Source organism: Sphaeramia orbicularis, chromosome 22 (genome assembly GCF_902148855.1).
Source record: "Sphaeramia orbicularis chromosome 22, fSphaOr1.1, whole genome shotgun sequence".
NCBI lineage: Eukaryota > Metazoa > Chordata > Actinopteri > Kurtiformes > Apogonidae > Sphaeramia > Sphaeramia orbicularis.
Genome location: NC_043978.1, coordinates 5,113,711 through 5,133,244, shown reverse-complemented (window position 1 = coordinate 5,133,244; position 19,534 = coordinate 5,113,711). Strand labels below are relative to the sequence as shown.

General features: G+C 39.5%; 1 long non-coding RNA gene across 1 annotated transcript; it reads right to left on the bottom strand.

Moving 5' to 3' along the window:
* Positions 1 to 17,886: 17,886 nt before the first annotated feature.
* Positions 17,887 to 19,309, bottom strand: LOC115414030 (uncharacterized). The gene is made up of 3 exons (XR_003934538.1): positions 19,015 to 19,309; positions 18,192 to 18,303; positions 17,887 to 18,093 (listed from the first exon to the last, which is right to left on the bottom strand). It is a non-coding gene; the product is annotated as an uncharacterized LOC115414030 (long non-coding RNA).
* Positions 19,310 to 19,534: the final 225 nt, after the last annotated feature.

Sequence of the window (19,534 nt, the reverse complement as noted above, 5' to 3'; positions counted from 1 at the left end):
TGTATTATGTTTCAGGGCATGAAACTCACATGACAAACAATGAAACTTAATTTGCAAATCTGAGATTTTTTGTTGATCCGCACTTGGAGTGTGAAAATGGGATAAATGAGTTTGCAGCGCATTCACAGATTTGAATGTAAATGGGCAATTTTGATGCAAGCAAGGAATGGGTTCAGTCCTGGCATAACTTCCATTTTGTAGTCTGTAGTGTTTAAAAAGCTGGGCTCTTTTTTCATAGGTAACAGGACAATACTTGCATTTCCAAAGCCTGTTCACATGTATCTTGGAACAAAAACAGGAGGGGAAATAACATGACAAACATGACAAAGTGGGGGCTCATCCATTTGACAGACTAAAGCTTTGAGAGTTAATGAGAGCATTGTTTGCAGCTGTGCTTCATTGCTTGTTTGTTTGTTGGTGGTTTGCTGAGCAGACCTGACCAGGTGCTTGTGTTTAAATATAGTACATTGTTGAATGAGGTTGTGTAGAGCGTAAGAATAATCCAAGGTTTTGTGTTTTTTATATATAAATGTTTCACTTTAAAGACATCTCACATGACAAATATTGTCCATTTAACAGCCTTAATGTGCATAGCCTTTAATGGCTTTTTTTAAGCAATGAAGTAAATTTAGAAAAACACCAAATAATAAATTAACATAAACATTAATTAAAATATAGAAATAAAAGGCAAATAATAAATATAGATATGAATTAAATAAAAATCTCAAAATAAACACATAAATAATAAATAATTAACAAATATAAATTAAAAAGAAATAAAGAAATAATACACATGAATAAAACAACAAAAAAAAACATAATTTGAATGTATTCATTGAATACAATGAAATGGTCACAACTCCAAAGACCTTTTTTTCTCAACAAGACCTACACATTTCACATTTTAATAACAAGTGAATTTAGAAAAGAATAAAATGGACTGCAATTCAGATGGAAATGAGATAATTTTCAGGTGTTTAAAAAGGTTGCTCGTGTTGCTGCACTGTTGTACATTTTTACTATACAGACAACTACAGACTTTGCCAAAGTTTATCCACAGGTGAAACGTACGCCCACACCACACTCCTGTTTCTGTCGGCCATGCTTCCTTTCACAAACGCGCAGCCGCAGACTGAACTGTTGCTAGCAGGCTAAAAAACAGCTAACTGGAATCACCGCACTTCTGGTCACATGACATGGATGGACTAGTTCAATTTTATGCAGCAGCGGGGTCTGTGCAAAACCGTGAAGTAAGTTACCTTGTAAGATTCAGATCTGACACAGGCCCTTTTATTTGGCATTTATGAATTAATATTGATACTTTATTTGCATAATCGATCCTCAAATGAGTAGTGTGTGAGTATTGATGTATCAATACCACAGAATCAATACACCCACCACTAAGAGGCAGAAGTTCAGAAACTGGGAGAAGGGGGAAGCTCAAGCATATGTTGAATTTGGTAGGGATCTACAAACCCATTTGATCGGTACTCCATCGCAGCTAATATTGTGCCTTTGGATGATCTGAAAGAATTGACTCTTGATTGTTCTGGAGCAATTGAAGGGATCTGTGCCCAAACAGACTGCCACTAATGTTCATGAAAAAAAGTTTACAAAGTGTTGGAGGCTGTGATCTTGGCAGATGAATACTTTTGATTCTTATGGGTTATTCTATTGGTAGACGTTGAAGAGGCACTCAGGATGTTGCTGGTGCTTATGATCCTGTTTTTTCCAAACGTTTAGGCCCACATGCAAGTTTTTCATCGAGGAAACAATCCGACCCTTCACAACAGTTGTGTTATTATTGCAAGGCCAAAGGTCACGGGAAGGATGAGTGTCCTGTTCTTCCTAAAAGGAAGATGAAACTTGTGGATGCCAAACCTGTGGTTTTGATGGGACCTTGTCAAAAGACATACAACACTTTAAAATCAACACAAGTTCAGAATTCAGCAGTTAATTCTGTACCGGCAGATTTTCTACAGTTTGTTAGTGAAGGTTATGTTTCTCTTGTGGGTGGCCCTATGGTCCCGGTTAAAGTACTTTGGGATGCTGCATCTTCAGATTATTTTATTGTAGGATTCACACTGTCATTTTCCCAAGAATCAGATACAGGGGATAGTGTTACACTCAAAAAATAATGTATTGAATTTATATATTTATAATTTGTTGTCAAACTAATTTAATATTATTATTATTATTATTATTACAGAAGAATTAACTAATTTATGTGAAACCAACAAGACTGTATTAAGTAATTTCAATATTATCTTCCTAAGTTAGCTTTAATTGATCAGGCTGTGTTCAGCTAATTAAACAGACATTCATGACATTGAGCTAACTCACAAATGTAAATAGAACTCACCTGTATTTAGTAACACCAACTGAAAAACTCTTCCAACTTAACTTTTTTGAATAAGTAGTACTTAAACATGTTTCATTGTTAAAGATAGTGAATTAATGTTGGGCTTACTGAACTTTTGTCAACAATTTCCACACAGTCTAGTTGAATAAATTCAAGTCAAATACCTTGGATCTGTGAAAAACATTATTTCCTATCGAAAATGAGAGCCATCACAAATATTTAAAACCACAAACTTTTAACTTGACATAAAAACACTAATGGTAACATGGTTAGTATGTACATTTATCAACATGCATAATTTATATTTATTTCCCAATTTCAAAATAAAAGCTTAGATTAAAAATTCCCTTCTGCTTTACAATTCTCATATTGTTTACAGTTCAATTTTTATAAAATGCCTGAAACATAACTCATAACTACATACTTTACATGCATTATAAACATAACTCTTCAATTAACTCGTCATTCAAACCAATTTTTTAACAATCTCCAGGCAAAACAAAAATGGCTAACCCCCCCACTGATTAGTGAACACTGTACAATGAAACCTTACATACTGAATTTTTTTAAGAAGAGCCATCTACATGAATAGGGCGAACAAATGCTTTGTCAAATAAAATTACGTCAAAATACTTGCTTCCCTGCACTTCGGCATTGTAAGAGTAAAAAGAAATCTGTGCAGTTTTCTAAAATGAACACACAAAGGAGGAACAAAGTCCACTACATTCTACATGTTGCCATCTACAGTATCTTTGTCAGGTAAGTGAGAAAGCTGATTTACTTAAATCTTAAAGCTCTTTTATTGATGCTTCTTGGTTCCAACCCCCATCAGACTGTGCAACAGCAGCTTGGCTTGAACTACAGCCTGCTCTACGCAGTCGTTGCATCTGTCAATGTCACTCACTTGCACACTTGTACAAAGTCACCTACCGCATGCTTGCTACTTTATCATTATTATTATTGCTATATTTTGTCACTTAGCCTCTTTAACAACTTCTTTATATTTTTTAGCCTTATTATTCTATTGTATTGACGCATACTGCCGTGTGTTGGTGTACACACTTGAATTTCCCCCCTTGGGGGATCAATAAAGTATATCTTATCTTATCTTAATTTGACTGTACATGATACAATAAAAGTTATAACATCCTGGAACTTAAAGTTCTAAGACTAGGAAGTCCTCCCTACAATATGAATAGAAATATAATATATTCTGGCCTGGCGGGCATAGTCTGGACTGGGGTATATACTGAGTTTATAACCTTGAAAACAAGCATGATCGTTTTGTTGGGTTTTTTACTTTATTTATTTGTTTTTCATATGATGCAGAGATTGCATGGCACTCTTAAGTTTGTTGTACTTGTTACAATGACATTAAAGATATTGTATTGTATTGTATTCTATTCTATTCTATTCTATTCTATTCTATTCTATTCTATGTTGCTATCAGTGTTTAATTCTGAACATTTATATTGTAGGGAGGACTTCCTAGTCTTAGAACTTGAAGTTCCAGGATGTAATGACTTTTATTAAATTAACTGAACATGATGTTACAATTGCATTATAATGTTTTGTTTTTGATGTGCTTTTATTTTAATGTGTACACACGACAGAAGTGTGGTCATAATATTTGATCTTTGTGGACGTCTAATACTTTTTACTTATCAAGGTTTTTCTGAAGTAATAAAAGTAATTTAGAGTTTTAAGGTTTAAGTCAGTCAGCTTTTCCATTTAACTTACTTGACAAAGCACAATACTTTTGAATATCACTCAACACTACTGATGTCATGGGGTATAATCTGGTCTGAGGGGGTATATTCTGGCCTAGGGTGCTTTATACCAGGCCGGGTATTCTGTGGCCTGGGGCCATAGATGAATTTAATGTGATGTATGCATACATTAAGTCTTGGAGGTGGGAGTCACGCCGAGTTCGTAGCGTGTTAAACGATGGACCTGCTAAACTCTTGTGTGCCATTTATTACTTAGCTTTCACCAAGTAGAAGTTAGGCAGAAAGACCGCTCGGTTCCATTGGTGGCAGGCAGTGGTGGTTCTGTTCTGCCAACCGCTGTTTATAGTTACTACCACGGTTAGCCTAGCTTCTCAGTATAGTTAGCCTGCGTGCTTGTTGTGCTTAGTGGTGTGGAAAAAAAGAATTGTCATCATGTGGTACGGTGATGAAGACCCCTTTAAACCTACCAGGAGGGCTTCCCCTGGCCTATCACCCTAGAGAGAAGAGTGAGTGGCTCTACCTGCTCCCTTTGCCGGCGATGGCAGCCAGAGTTTCCTCAGCTGGAAGTGGCAGTCGGAGCTACAGCAGGCGACACCAGTGAGTTCAGCTGGAGCTGGTGACAATACTCCCCATCCGTCTGTGCAAGTCTGCTTTTCTACTATGGGACAGCCTTCCCCATGCGGTCAAGTCAGATTATGCAGCCGTGAAAGAGAAGATGGGATCGGCTTTTGGACAGAGACAGTTAATGGACCGTTTTAGAGCTAACATATCGGCTCATTCACGAGTTCCAGGGCAGAGCCTGGAGGTGTACGGCTGATGTGAACCGGCTGGAGCTGGTACTCCTGTTTTTGCCTCCGAGTTGTGCGCGCATCACTGTTTTTAGTAAACACTGAAACTCATCTATACTTTTGCCTGTTACATTGGTCAGAAAACTAGTCTCCAAAAAGAGTTGAACACTTCCATATCTGTCCTAACACTTGTTCTAATCTTTACCCACAGACTGATGAGACTGTCAACAACTTGAAACTCAAATATTTTACTCATTATCCACTTCCATGTTTTTGGGTGTATGCCAATGAAAGAGATGTAGGCAGACCCAAACAGTTCCTCATCCTGCCTGTTTCATCTGTTCCTCTGCATGATTTCACTCAGAGTGCATGTGCAGAATGAGAGCAGCAGTTATTATTGCTGAGGAACCTGCAGGCAGATTGCAATGGTAGCCAGTTATCAGTGCACCTCACACTCTAAAAATACCCTCCGGATGACATCCTTTTGTGCCCCTGCCGTCGCCCCCTTTTTCCAGCCATCAGCTCTGCTCCACTTACAGCTGTAAAACCAATCTGCTTCCTGCTCAGCTCCTTCAACTTTAACATAGCATTGAGGCAAATAAGCAACAGACCAGGGAGTTGTAATAGTTTATGTTGTTCTCTTAAAGTCTTTTAGGGTGGTTGTGAAAGCAGGAGCATCAAGACAATGTTCCTCACTTCACTATTATCAGTTTTTTTTAACAGTGAAAGGGTTTGCTTAGTCTCTTGCAGGTTTTTGCTTCAGAGTAAAATATCATGACGACTGCAGCCTGAATTTTCATAGAGATGTAGATTGCCTTTTAAGCTTTAAGCATTTGTCTGAACAAGTATCTGATACAACACAAACCCACAAATACTCATCTACAGAAGGATTTTTCTAATATTACGTTTAATTGCTGCTGATTAAACTTGATGGCTGGCCGGAGGAGGATTGTTGCCATGGATACAGCTCTCCTACAGTACACTGCTGCAGATGCAGAGAATGTTACAGCTGCAATGCTTTTAGACAGACAGACAGACAGACAGACAGATAAACAGTGTAAGCAGTGTAAACCACTGACAGACACAAGACATTGGTTAAAAATAATGGTGACCCATCCAGACCCCCAGAATATGTACTAAATACACAGGACAGCCCTCATCTGTGTAGTACTACAGGACAGCCCTCATCTGTGTAGTACTACAGGACGGCCCTCATCTGTGTAGTACTACAGGACGGCCCTCATCTGTGTAGTACTACAGGACGGCCCTCATCTGTGTAGTACTACAGGACGGCCCTCATCTGTGGGGTACTACAGGACGGCCCTCATCTGTGTAGTACTACAGGACGGCCCTCATCTGTGTAGTACTACAGGACGGCCCTCATCTGTGGGGTACTACAGGACGGCCCTCATCTGTGTAGTACTACAGGACGGCCCTCATCTGTGTAGTACTACAGGACGGCCCTCATCTGTGTAGTACTACAGGACGGCCCTCATCTGTTGGGGTACTACAGGACGGCCCTTCATCTGTGTAGTACTACAGGACGCCCTCATCTGTGTAGTACTACAGGACGGCCCTCATCTGTGTAGGTACTACAGGACAGCCCTCATCTGTGTAGTACTACAGGACGGCCCTCATCTGTGTAGTACTACAGGACGGCCCTCATCTGTGGGGTACTACAGGACGGCCCTCATCTGTGTAGTACTACAGGACGGCCCTCATCTGTGTAGTACTACAGGACGGCCCTCATCTGTGTAGTACTACAGGAACGGCCCTCATCTGTGTAGTACTACAGGACGGCCCTCATCTGTGTAGTACTACAGGACGGCCCTCATCTGTGTAGTACTACAGGACAGCCCTCATCTGTGTAGTACTACAGGACGGCCTTCATCTGTGTAGTACTACAGACTGGCCATCATCTGAGTAGTACTACACATTGTACCAGTTTTTACTGGTATCTATGGGACGCTAACAACTGTGCTGATTTGTATGTAATACTACAGATTGTATTGGCATCGGTGCAGTACTACCAGCTGTTAGACTGTGTTTGCCATGTGTCAGTCTGTTGTTGCCATGACTGCCTTGCATTATGGGATATTTATGCTGGCAAAATGTCCAGAGTTTAGATACTGTAATATTTCTGAAAATCACATAGAAAAATTCTCAACTAGAAGAGCACTCAGAGAGCGCAGACCTCCGCCAAGGCAGATCGAGGCCCCCCCTGAAAAGGTCACTGAGCACATAAAACAAAGAAATGAACAAGGAAATGTTTACAATAAACTTCAATAAATACTACATGGACATGTGCAGATTGTACAAAATATAGCACCAGTGGGATTGTACTATAATTCAACCATGGAACTGATCTGCACTTGGTCAAACATAATAAACCAAATCTAACACAAGATGTTCCATAAAATAAGTCCAAGAAATGTGTCCAGTGAATAAATTCACTTCACTGCTCTGCCATAATTAGGGTTATTTCGAGAGAGACAGTAATTAGAGTGAAATAAAATCCATCAGCGTTATTAACTGTAGCAGCACAAATTATAGAAAGGCTGAATGTAAGTGCTTTATTGTCATATAAATTAACAGCATTAACAATAATGAAATTCTTAGGCTCAGTGCAAACACAACTTTCCATTTTTAATCAAATGCATTAAAATGACTTGAAAATAACTGTAATTATAAGGATTGAATGTGCTAATTTATCTCTGGACCTGCTGTTGTGGTTCTGCCTCTGACCTGCCTTCATCGTCATCACTCATTTATCCATATATTTGTGATAGTGTTTATTATAGTTACATAGATGGTAGAGATTTCTCTTATTTGTACTAACAGATGCAGTAGTGGTGTCACTGTTAATACTTGTATTTGGAGTAGTAGTATTAACAGTTATGGACATTTATTCTAGCTATTGGTAATTATACTAGCACCGGCTGTTTTGGTTTTTACCCTCGGCCAACATCTGGACGAAGGGTATTGTAATTGTTTTGTCATCTGTCCGTCTGTCTGTTTATTCAATGACGTAATTGCACTATCTGAAGAATTCATTGAGATATCTGCATCAAATTTATACTGTGGTATGCATCTTGGCATGGAGCAGAAACCTATTTAATGCATGCTGGATGTGCTCACAAAAATATTTCATAGTTTGTTGGGATGAAACGTTTGCTTGCAACAGCCTTGTGCAGTTATAATATCTGAGTACTTTCAAATATAAATATGTATGTATATGTTTTACACAAAGACAATCTAATCTTAATTATAGGGCAGTAACTTTCAACAGAATCTTACACTATATTTGGCCGAGGGGTATTAAAAGTCCACAGCACGTTATGTTTAACAGTTGTAATGCAGTTTGCTGTGCATCCATGTGTCTCCCCCTATTCCTTCTCTCCCCTCCCCAATCCCCAAGATGAATAAAAATGGTTTACATTCAGGTCTGTGGCAGGACACAGCACATGGGTAATGACACATGCGCTTTGAGAATGAACTGAGATTCAGCCCCGCAGACCCGTGAGGCTTTGATACTGCACAACCGAAAAAGAGTCCTGAAGTCCAAGTCGAGTCTGAAGTCTTTTGAGGTCGAGTCTCGAGTCGAGTCTCAAGTCACTGGTGTGTGCGACTTAAGTGCAACTCAAGTCCAAGTCATAAGTCCGAGTCCCCATCTCTGCCTCGATCTGTGATGATGTACTATCCTCAGGGTGGTATTGACTGCGGATACATTTGCACTGTTCTACCAGCGTACTCAGCTGTCCACTCAGCCGGCTCTTATCCAATGTGAGTCAAGGGGCTAAAGGTCACGTCTTAAGAATTCACACTTAACATTCTGCAGATCATTTGGATTTACAATTCCATAGGAAATACAAAGTCTTCAGCCCCCACCATCCACAAGTCATGTGTTTTTTATCTTCGGCTATACTTAATACAAATTTTTCTGCATTACACAACTTTTTTTCAGGACACCCAGACTGGTGTCACATTCAACTGCAGATTTTCAGATTTGTCACATAGCAGGTCTTGAGTCTGTCAGTAGTAGATGTATTGCTATTTCAGACACAGCTGTTGTTGCTTATTGGCTGTGAATGATCTTTTTATCACAGCAGGTGTCCTCCTCCGCTAATACCTGCACTTCAGTGGGGATTTCCCCATTAATCCATTATCAGTAGCTGAGGATAGCATGATGTGGTTTTGAAAAATATCTCCTGCTAATCTTCTCATTCTGTAAATGTAGCCTAATGAATCTGTACATTTGCACGGTCTGCTCATAAAATTACATCTCCTGATTGCATGGTTCTGGTGTGTGGGTGGGATGATGTCTGCACACAAATACAAAAGGATGTGACCTTTTCACTGCAGGAAACCCATGGATACTGAATTATTGATGCAAGTTTTAAACACTGAAGACAAACTGTACTGTGATCTTCTCCTAATACAATCTGAATTACACTTCTGTTCATGGAAACACTGATGTGTTGTCACATTATTTTATTTCAGTTTTCATATGTACATCTGCACTGCAGCTGAACCTCTGCATAAATGTGTTTGCCGCTGTAGCCGTTGTGCTGTATTTTCTGTGCTGTTGTACATCTCATAGAGCCTGTTAACATCCACGTGACAGCTGATGGACTCCAGTAATTTCAAGGTTTCCAGAGTGATGAGTGTGAAGTGGCAAAGCGTGGGAGTGAGGAGGTTCTCCAATCACAGCTGAGTCTTTAACAGCAACCACACATCACAATGCTTTAGAATCTCTGTCTCTGGGTATTCAGAGTTATTCTGAATGTCATTTCACCTGTAGTACTGATGGATGCTCAGTAATGCTTTGCCTGCATCTGTATCTCATCTCTTTCGTAAATAAATAATAGGACGCGTTGGTAAAATGTTTTTTCAGAACTTGCTGCACCTCTACACTGTCAGCTGTTAAATCTACACATGGTGTAATCAGAGTAGCAGTATCACTGAACTTTAACATCTGTAGATGTTTCTCCAGTAACTGAAATGCAGGTGTGCTCATTCAGCCACAGGAATAATAACTAGATACCACTTCATCATAAGAGGATGAATGAGCTGCTGAGGGTATTCTCCACATGCAGGCCCATACAGTAGATGCTTCTTGAATTCTTGTTGTTATGGGTTACCCAGTCTAGTTCACTACTTTGTTGGTGCATATCTGAACTAGCCTATGTGTGTGAGCTCTTTCCATTGTTCAGTGTAAGTTACTTCAGTGCAGTGGTCCTCAAACTTTTTACAGTGATGTACCCCCTGAAAATATACTTTTGTAGCTAAGTACCCCCAACTCTCGCTTCAACATTTTTGATTGAAAAAAATGAGGCAAAATTGGTTCCTGTGCCAAAGGTGTATGTTTATATTTTAAAACTTTGTGAACAAACAACATATATTTAACTTTAATATATTAAAAACATCAAATCTTTATAAGCAAATTTATGTGCAAAATATAAACTGAAAAGTGCCCTCTTTCATTCATATAAAACATAAATTAAATGGTCATTAATGAATAAATGAACCTTTCATCAACAAAAAATTATTACTTAATTACTCAAATGAACTCATCTGGAATAAATAAAATAGAAATGTTTTTAAAATGTTACCAATCTTAAACAAGATGATAGAGGATATTTAAAAAAAATAAAATAAAAAAAAATTTAGAATGAAATAAGGTCAGGAGTGTCAATTTTATTGAATGTATTTTTGTGCTTTATATTTCAGCAATAATTCTCATTATTTATTTGTATTCAGTACATGATGTCTTATTTAATGTATTTTTCCTAAAAAAAAATTGTTGTTTCTCCTGGGCTTCTTCCAAGTACCCCTGGGGGTACATGTACCCCTATTTGGGAAAGACTGCTTTAGTGCGTCCTTGACCATAAATGAACATTGATAAGAAATTAATTGAAGCTCAGTGGGTAAACTGTAAGTGATTACAACAATAGCTAAACTGTCGTAGTTTGTTTAATGGCAACACATGCATCTTATATTAAGAACTAAATGTATTTTTTTGTAATGATGGTGCAGTTTGGTGATAGCACTTTATATCTCTAGGATAAACATTGTACACATTTACTCTTGTATGCATTAAAGGGGACCTGAAATCAATACTCTCACTGTTGTTTATTTTATTTGCACCTTAGGTGAGATATGGCACTGGAATAAAATGTGGCACTTGGACTTATTAGAAAATTTGATTTTATTTAATCCTTAGTTTTCAAAGATCAGCTGGACTGGTTTTGGTCTTGAAAACATTTCGTCTATTACTCTACTGATAGAGAGATTAGAGATCCAGATTGTGTCTTAATAATACTTTGTAGGTTTTCTGATTACTCCAGCTTTGAAGGCTTTGCATCCTGTACCTACACATGTATTCTGGTTTATGATGAACTGCCAGACCTGTGCTCAGATTAGAACTGGATATGGAGTCAGTAGATTAATGTTGGCACAATTCAGACATGTTTCCTCATAGAACATCAAGGAACAGAAGACATATCTGAAAGCAAAAAGCTTAACCTGGCAGCTCAGAACAGCTGTTCAGGACCCCCATCCACATCTGGATCCACTGCATCGATCCTAATTACATGTGTGATTCATTTTGTGCTCCAGGAGATCTCAAATGTCTTCATGTACACAGTGAAGACTTCCTGTCATTAGACTCCAGAGGGATTCACAGTCCCAGCTGTGATCTACACAGCTCGGTTCCACTCCAGCTGCTGCTCTAACACAGCCACAACAACACCATTCACATTACTGTGGAGAACTTAATTTGATATTAATTATGTTTTGTTAGTGCAACCAGATTTTGATTGATGCATTTGTGAAGCATCATCTCACATGAAGATTTAACCAAATGTAAATGAAAGCAGGAGGCCCTGCAGTAGTTTTCCTTTAAAATTAGCATGAGCACTTTGCATTACAACTAAGTAATGGCATGGCAACAGTCTGATAATAAAGAGGGAAAAATGAAGTCCATCCATCCATCTTCTTCCACTTATCCGGAAGGTTGCTGAGGCAACTGTCTATAGAGGGATGCCCAGACTTCCCTCTCATTGTGTCTCCAGTGTGTCGTAGGTCTTCCCTGAGGTCCGGGACATATCCAGATCACCTCCCCAGGGAGGCGTATAAGAGGCGTCCAAAACAGATGCTGAAGCCACCTCAGCTGGCCCCTTTCGATGTGGAGGAGCAGCGGCTCTACTCCGAGCTCCTCCCCGGTGACTGAGCTCCTCACCCTATCTCTAAGGGTGCACCCAGCCACCCTACAGAGGAAACTCATTTTGACCGCTTGTATCTGGGATCTTGTCCTTTTGGTCATGACCCAATGGTCATGACTATAGGTGAGAGTAGGAATGTACATTGACAGGTAAATCGAGAGCTTTGCCCCTTCAGCTCAGCTCCTTCTTCACCATAACAGACCGATACAATGAACACATCACTACAGATGCTGCACCAATCCGCCTGTCAATCTCACATTCTATCCTTCCCTCACTCGTGAACAAGAACCCGAGATACTTGAACTCCTCCTCTTGGGGCAAGGCCTCTCCACCGATCTGGAGAGGGCAGACTACCTTTTTCTGGTTCAGTGAGGCCAACAGGAGAACATCATCCGTAAAAAGCACAGATGAAATCCTGTGGTCCCCCAAACCGGACCCCCTTTGGCCCCTGGCTGCACCTAGAAATTCTGTCCATAAAGATTATGAACAGAACCGGTGACAAAGGGCAGCCCTGCCGAAGTCCAACATGCACCTGGAACAGGTCTGATTTACTGCCAGCAATGTGAACCAAGCTCCTACTTTGGTCATACAGAGGGCCCCGGACCCCATGCTCCTGAAGCACCCCCCCACAAGATACCACAAGGGACATGGTCAAATACCTTCTCCAAATCCACAAAACACATGTGGACTGGTTGGGTAAACTCCAATGAACCCTTGAGCACCTGGCGGAAAGTGTAGAGCTGGTCCAGGGTTCTGTGACCAGGATGAAAATTGTATTGTTCCTCCTGAATCTGAGGTTCGACTATCGGCCGAACCCTCCAGTACCCTGGAATAGACTTTCCCCAGGAGGCTGAGGAGTGTGATCCCCCTATAGTTGGAGCAGACCCTCCGGTCCCCCTTTTTGATAAGCGTGACCACCACTGCCAATCCAGTATCACTGCCAATCCACTACTGTACTCCAGTACTGTACTCCAGTACTGTACTCCAGTACTGTCCCCAACTGCCACGCAATGTTACAAAGATGTGTCAACCAAGACAGTCCCTGCACATCTTAAGATACTCAGGGTGAATCTCATCCATTCCTGGTGCCCTGCCACTGAGGAGCATGCCAACTACCTTGGTGACTTCATCTTGGGTGACAGGTCCACCTCTGATACCTCAGCCTCTACTTCCTCCATGGAAGGCATGGCAGTGGGATTAAGGAGATCCTCAAAGTATTCCTTACAGGATGCAAAATGAAGTAATAAATGTAACGAGCTTGTTGACCCATGGGGATCCACAGGTTCTAGATGAGGTAGTTTTTATGCTGTTGTGTATTCATGCATGCTGTATCGCATTTGTCTAGCAGTCACCGCCAAAGCGTTGTGAGTACAGCAACATGACTGTAAGGCTATTGTATTCCAAAATTACTAATATTTCCCAAAATATAGGTCCTATCAACTTGCTGTTTTTGCCAGTCTGTTTCTTGACCAAAAATACGTAAGTATGACAAGCTACAGCAGTCAGGTCTTTCCATATTTTGTGTGATTTTGTGTGTACACATACATGCACGCACACAGTTCACTTGGCTTTCATAATATAGATGATAGAACATAGATAGTAATTATCTACTATCACTGGGCATTAAAAAATTTTGACATAATTTTTCAAAAACTATTAAGAAAGGAGCACATTCAAGTTTGGCATTAAATCCAGAATCCCTAAACTCAATGCCATCAACTGCTCTGGCAGGAAATATGTTCATGCAGTTATTTCAGTTAGTAGCAGTTATGGCCAAAAATGTATTTTTGGTGGCCTAAAGTCACAGTGACCTTTGACCACTCTTATCACACTAGTAACCTCCAATCAAAATGGACAACACTGTATATTTGTATATAGGGTTTATTGTGGTCTTCACCAGTCCTCTGCAGTTCCAGTTTCATGGGTTTGTCAGGACACATGCAGTGGTATAAGACTGAATAATAAATCTGTGTCAGTAACCTGTGTTCTTTAACTCAGTGTATGATTGGCCTCCACATCCATCCTGAGGTGTTCACTGGCCCGGTCATCCCTGACCTCTGGCGTCTGAATGCTGATCTGGATTTATCATGTACATGGTCTTCAACAAGAAATCCTCCATCAGCCATGATGGCCATCGTCTGTTTCTGGGGAAGAGCATTCCGGAATCTCACATCATCTGTTTGTCAGCGGTTGATCCAGAGGAAAGACAATTGTGGACACGCCACCCCACCCTCCATCTGAGGGGGGAGGGAGGAGAAGTCAAGACCTGAGGAGGGAGGAGCCAATGAGAAAGGAATACAGTGGAACCTCTAAGTATGAATGTAATTCAGCCCATGACCATGCTCAGTTTTCAATTTAATTGTTTTATGAATCATTTTTCCCCAGCAAAATGAACTGAAATATAATTAATTTTTCAGCCCCCCCTCAAAAAAAAAAAAACACTCAAAAATCCTTTTTTAAGGGTTTTTAACACAGAAAAAGTGCAGTTAGAAAGAAAATAACAAAATAAAAACAAATGAACTGGTTTTATGAACTTATTCAAATTTAAGATGAGATGATCTGTGCATGAGGAGTATGGTGGAGTGAGGAGGAGGAGGAGGAGGAGGAGAAGGTCGAGGAGGGTTAGTCTCTGGAAGGAGAGAGAAGAATTTCTGGTGGTTTCTCTTTCTCTTCATTAATTTGTTCTTTCTGGCCTCACTGGCACCATCTTGGTCAAAAGTGACAATATGCCAGTTGTATTTGACATGCCTCTTCCTTGTCATGTTTTTAAACAGTGCGTTCTTGTGCAACACCGCCATGTTTTTAACTCTTCCGCTGCTGTTCAGTTCTCCACTGCATTCAATTCAGTGATCAGCCCGACCGAATCTCTGGGCTTGAACTCAGATGTTGAAGCTTTATCCTCTCACTTTAAATCAGCCTGTCAAACCATATTGAATACTGTGGCTCCATTAAACAGCTGACTTCCCAAACCGAGACCTGAGCCGTGGATAAATGATGCCACATGCGCTGTCAGGCGTGAGTTCAGTAGGGCTGAGCAACACTGGAAGAAGGACAAGCTACAGGAACTACTCCAGCTAAATGTGTGAGAAAGTTGTAAGCTTTTATTATGAATAAGGTTGCAAGCATTAGGACCCTCAATAGTCCTCCTTTGTTTGATCCCTCTGTCCCTGTCACATGCTCTGCAGTTTTTGAGCAGTTTCAGCCTGTCAGTCTGCCCTCTTTGACAGAAACAGTTGGTCAAATTAAACCTGTGGGGTCTACTAATGATCCTATTTCACCTCGTCTTTTTAAAGAATTTTGTACCTTGGCACCATATGTCTTTAAGATTAGGAATGGCAGTTTAACAAGTGGAATTGTACCTGCGAGTTCTACGCATGCGGTGGTGACACCACTGTTGAAAAAGCATGGCCTAGACTCCTCTGTCCTCTCAAATTTAGACCAATCTCCAAGCTCCCTTTCCTGTCAAAGATTCTGGAGAATTGTTTACTGCCCGTTGACATTTTTTTGAATAAGCACAGAATTTTTTAGGTGTTCCAGTCTGGCTTGTTTTAGTACTGAGTCAGCATTGCTACAGGTTCTCAATGACATTCTTTTAGCCACAGATTGTGGTCACTGACAGCTGCCTTCGATACAGTGGACCATCAGATTCTCCTGTCTTGCCTGGGAGAACTGGGTGGGTATTCAGAGTAAGGCTTTAGAATGGTTTAGGTCCCACCTACCTAGTCTGATGGTGCACCTCACATGTGGAGTGCCTCAAGGCTCCACGCTGGGCCCTCTTCTCCATTTACTTACTTCGTCTAGGATCAATTCTCTGTAAACATGCCATCTCATTCCACCTTTATGCCGACGACAGTGAAATTTATGTACCACTGAAACAGGAAAATGCGAACTCTGCGAATCAGCTACTCCACTGCATTGCAGAAATTAAGGCATGAATATCACTAAATTCCTTACACCTAAATGACAAAAAGACTGAGGTCATATTGTTTGGGCCTGGGGATGCCTTCAAAATCAACGTTGATCTGGGTCCTTTACGTCAGTATTTGACACATACAGCAACAAACCTGGGTGTAAGGCTGGACACTGATCTCAAACTTTAGGCACAGATTAAATCAGTGGTTAAGTCCAGCTTTTTTCAATGGAGACAGCTGTCTAAAGTTATATCATTTCTACCTCACCATCAGTTTGAGATTTCAATCCATGCTTTTATTACAACTCAATCCGTGTATCATTCGTTCATTCGTTTTTCAATTTAAAACCAAAAATGAAAAAACAAAAAAACGACTTGTTTTTTTGTTTTTCATTTTCAAAACCAGACTGAAAAACGGATAACGGTTCGTTTTTCCATTTCCCGATTTTGTGCTCAAATGAAAAATGGAAAAAACGGATAACAACCGTTTCATCCGATTTTGCTATTTTCAATATAGTTAAGTTGTCTGACCCGGAAGTAGTCGTTACTTGGGAGAAATAAACAATTTTGAATTTAATTTTTTCCTTTTTTTTTTTTTTTTAGAAAACAGTATCTCGTTAATTAGGAAAAACAGAGCCAGTTTTTAAAAACTAATTTTATACTGTACTATGACGAAATAAAAATTCGGCTCTGATTTTCTCAGTCAGTGGGCCAGTAGTGGCTGATCCAGGCTGGAGCTCCGTTTAAGGAACCCGCTATGTTTTAAGGATTTCGGAATCAGTTCCCTTTGAGGATCATGGAACTGGTTTCGTTTACAAAACTCAGAACCGAGCTGTGCTCCCCGCTTCGCGCACATATCAAGCCATCCTGCTCCGTCGAGCAGCTACCAGTAGCTTATATCGACAGCGACGTCTAGCGATTGACGCTACCCCGTCAAAACATGCAACCTTACGTTTTGACACGCCTATTTGAAAATGAAATGATGCTTCTACTGCAGAAAAACACCATAATTTACTTATTCATATGAATATGGGTAGAGGAAGCTCATTTTGACGGGCCTATAACTTCTATCAAATAAAGCTCCCACTACAGGTAACATATTTATGCAGGCTTATAACTTCTATTAAATAAAGCTCCTACTATATAAACACCACTATTTACTTATTCATTTGAATATGGGTAAAGGTAGTTCATTTAGACACTTATAACTTCTATTAAATAAAGCTCTTACTATAGAAACACCACTATTTACTTATTCATTTGAATATGAGTAAAGGTAGTTCATTTAGACAGGCTTATAACTTCTATTAAATAAAGCTCCTACTATAGAAACACCATTATTTACTTATTCATATGAATATGAGTAAAGGTAGTTCATTTAGACAGGCTTATAACTTCTATTAAATAAAGCTCCTACTATATAAACACCACTATTTACTTATTCATTTGAATATGGGTAAAGGTAGTTCATTTAGACACTTATAACTTCTATTAAATAAAGCTCTTACTATAGAAACACCACTATTTACTTATTCAGTTGAATATGGGTAAAGGTAGCTCATTTAGACACTTATAACTTCTATTAAATAAAGCTCTTACTATAGAAACACCATTATTTACTTATTCATATGAATATGAGTAAAGGTAGTTCATTTAGACAGGCTTATAACTTCTATTAAATAAAGCTCCTACTATATAAACACCACTATTTACTTATTCAGTTGAATATGGGTAAAGGTAGCTCATTTAGACACTTATAACTTCTATTAAATAAAGCTCCTACTACAGGTAACACACCTCACCTTTGTGATACTCGACACATTGAACATGGGACAACAGAAGAAACATTACATTCAAATCAAGTCAACTTTATTTGACATATACACTATATTCACTATTTTGATCTTGTGAGGGAAATTCGGTGTCCGTATTGATCCCATCCGTGGTGGCTTCATGTTTCTTTCCACAGACCTCCCACCTGTAGGAGGGCACATGCTGCTTCCCATTGAGCCTTTAAAACCTCTGCAGGATGTGTCTGGATGCTTGCGATGTCTCCATTGTTGAGAAACCCTTCTGCAAACTGCAAAATGGCATTTTAGGCATTCAGTTACATATGACTGGCTAACATAAAGGGAAAAAAAACTGTTTACTACAAACAGTCTGAATTAAAATCTTTACCTTTAACACCTAAATCCCACAGCTACTGGCATCTTGCTGCGTGTTGTGGTGAACAGTTTTTACAGTCCATTTATCTCCTTGGACTTCATGGCCCACCATCCTCAAGAAATTCCTAATTATTGTTTAAAAAGCATAACAAGCATACGAAATACACAATATACTTGTCTGGATCAACAAGTAGCAGTGTCCTCTGTGACATGGTGACAATCTATAAATGATTACTGTATTTATGTTATTCCATCACACTAGGACATGCATCAGGTCAACTGAAATGCATGTATATATATATATATATATACACACACACACACACACATCTCAGAAATAGGTCTGAGGAAAATAGTAGAAAACCACTAAAATCCAGTGAGCACCTACATTTACAGGACAAATCCATCTTTTTAACACTGGAAATTTCATCTGAAGAATGGGTTTTATATCAAATTATTGTTAATTCAGGTTACTGGTGTTAGGTGATATGGCTAGATAAAAACAAACAAATAGACTGCTTTTCTAAGAGGCTGAAATCTTCTGGAAAACAAACTTCCAGCTACCACAGCACAGAGCTGATGAATGGATCCCTGTTAAAAAAAATTAAGTGTGTGTTAGTTCGTGTGTATTGAGTGTATAGTGTATTAAGTACACATGCATTGAGAACAATATAGTTTTACATCCAGCATCTGCCTGCTGTTTTTCAGCAAGGATATGAATGTATGCATCAATTACCTGTATTACAAAAACAAGCACACACACCCCAAAAAAAATCAGTAACAGGGAAAAAAAACACATTGTGGTTTGGTAATACTTTGTTTGAATTGTCACTTACGTCATCAGCCAGCCAGTGATCTGGCTTCTGTGGGGGACTGGATCATCTTTGTGTTCCCATAGAAGAGCTGTCCTGCACTGAACATTCATAAAGTACATATAAACAAAGACATTTTACCAAAACATAGATATATTTGAATACACCTTTGCCGACTCACCCTTAGTCTAAACCTCTCAGCATATCTCCTTCAGCTTAATTTCTGAGATTTCTTTGACCTGTCTGGGTGTTTCCTCTCAGACAGGTCATGCAGATTCTCCTGTCACCTCTGTTCCATACCTATGAGCCTTCACAAATGGAAAAACTAGAAAACACACAACAAAACACATTTTTTGTAAAAAGCCACATTCAGCCACTTTAATACACGTACACCCACACAAGTTAGAGATGTGCATATGATAAATGACAGAGAAGACAGACTAGGGAACTAGGTATGGAGGTATTTGTGCAGTCAGGTATTTCTTTGGTTTTCCAAACCTAGCCTACTCTTCCTCAGCATGTATGGAATTATAACATAATTCAC